A 2,500-nucleotide genomic window follows, 5' to 3' on the forward strand; every position below is an offset into this window, starting at 1 on the left:
TTTTGTATGTAACACACATTTCATAAATTTTGTACCTCTTATAGAGGCCAAATATTCTCCTCCTCCTCTCATAAAGCACGAAAATCACTTTCACGCCGTGCATCCATCGTGCAAGCACGTAGACCACACACGCTGGACAATATAATAAAAGATAGCGCGGACAGTGGCATGCTATACAAATCGAGAAAGCGCGTACAGTGATCATGCTGGTCATTTTGCCACCAAATTTTATAATCTTTATCATTAGAGCGGGCCCACCAACCTCGTCTCTGTACTTTATACATTTCTCCTCCATCTGCACACACCTTTTCAAACATTAACGGAGAGAGTTCCTTGGACTTGCTTTAAATGTACATATTAGATATGTTGGAATCTCTCTCCTTTAGAAGTTTCCCCAGCCTTAAAACTTCTTTCATTTTTACTCCTCTCTCCATACTTATTTTCCTCTCTGAACGTATCAGAGAGGATTTTATTTCTGACACCTCTTGACTTTTCTTAAATTCAGGGACGTAATTTTGTTCATAATTCAGTGGACTTTTGTGTATTTTATACTTTAAATATTTCCAAACAGTCTCCCTTCTAAAAGTGATAGAACGAATTTTCGTCTAACACTACTTTCTTGGTTCAAAAATTTTATACAATCTTATAACTTTTTCAGTTTTAACAAATTTTGGTTACAGACAGTTGATGCTCAGTTTGTACAAGTATGCAACATTTATAAGTGCATACAGGTCACCAGCCTTATATTACAAGGCTCACCACATATGGGCCATTCGGTCTTAGACACCGACCCGTGGTAATGCTGTGTGGAGATTAATAATAATCCGCAACGGAAAACCGGAACGAGAATAGTCGAGAAAGTATATTCTCGAGGAGCGGTAGACTGCTTTTCAACCGAAGTCATAAAAGAGCCACACGCTCGACGCTACTCCCGACCGGTCCGAGCGAACCGAAAGTGCCTTCCTATAAATACCGAACGGCCGGCCGCTAGGTCGGCGACGCATGGGCTTACGCCCAGGCGTATGCCTGTGCAAACCGCCGTGAGAGCGTACCATCCCGCCGGCACGGTAAAACTTAGACTGAAAATATCGTCGAACATATCCTTTCATTTTATAACGTTCTATACATGAAAATTAATAAATTAACATGCAGGACATAATAAATTCACATTCTCATGTAAATCATGGGTTTAATTAATATTTTAAAAAATTTTAAAACCGCCCAGAACCGATGAGATGAAAATATTAAAACGATATTTTTGCATTTTCTTACGGTAAAACATTAACAAATAAGCGACTATAGCAATATAAAACTCCATTTGTAATTTAATTAATCAAAATTAATATTTTTTTTTGATTTTTCAGCGATCCAGAACCGATGAGACGAAAACATTAAAACGATATTTTTGCATTTTCTTACGACAAAACATTAACAAATACGAGACTATAACAATATAAAACTACATATGTAATTTAATTAATCAAAATTAATAATTTTTTTTGATTTTTCAGTGATCCAGAACCGATAAGTCGAAAATTTTAACAATCATATTTTTGCATTCTGTACCGTGGATCCATCGTTAAACGCTATTAAACTAACGTCCGTGATGGTATAAATGCAGATTTTCGCTCCGTTTAGCCAAAATAACGAACTTTAGGTGCGCTCCGAAATATTTCAAAGTCCCAGCGGCGTATTGCTTCGCCTCTTAGAACCGATTAGTCGAAAATTTTAACAATCATATTTTTGCATTCTGTACCGTGGATCGATCGTTAAACGCTATTAAACTAGCGTCCGTGATGGTATAAATGCAGATTTTCGCTCCGTTTAGCCAAAATAACGAACTTTAGGTGCGCTCCGAAATATTTCAAAGTCCCAGCGGCGTATTGCTTCGCCTCTTAGAACCGATTAGTCGAAAATTTTAACAATCATATTTTTGCATTCTGTACCGTGGATCCATCGTTAAACGCTATTAAACTAACGTCCGTGATGGTATAAATGCAGATTTTCGCTCCGTTTAGCCAAAATAACGAACTTTAGGTGCGCTCCGAAATATTTCAAAGTCCCAGCGGCGTATTGCTTCGCCTCTTAGAACCGATTAGTCGAAAATTTTAACAATCATATTTTTGCATTCTGTACCGTGGATCCATCGTTAAACGCTATTAAACTAACGTCCGTGATGGTATAAATGCAGATTTTCGCTCCGTTTAGCCAAAATAACTAACTTTAGGTGCGCTCCGAAATATTTCAAAGTCCCAGCGGCGTATTGCTTCGCCTCTTAGAACCGATTAGTCGAAAATTTTAACAATCATATTTTTGCATTCTGTACCGTGGATCGATCGTTAAACGCTATTGAACTAACGTCCGTGATGGTATAAATGCAGATTTTCGCTCCGTTTAGCCAAAATAACGAACTTTAGGTGCGCTCCGAAATATTTCAAAGTCCCAGCCGCGTATTGCTTTGCCCCGAAATTTTTCAAAGTTCCAGCGGCGTGTTGCTTTC

Source organism: Osmia lignaria, unplaced genomic scaffold (assembly GCF_051020975.1).
Source record: "Osmia lignaria lignaria isolate PbOS001 unplaced genomic scaffold, iyOsmLign1 scaffold0069, whole genome shotgun sequence".
Taxonomy (NCBI): Eukaryota; Metazoa; Arthropoda; class Insecta; order Hymenoptera; family Megachilidae; genus Osmia; species Osmia lignaria.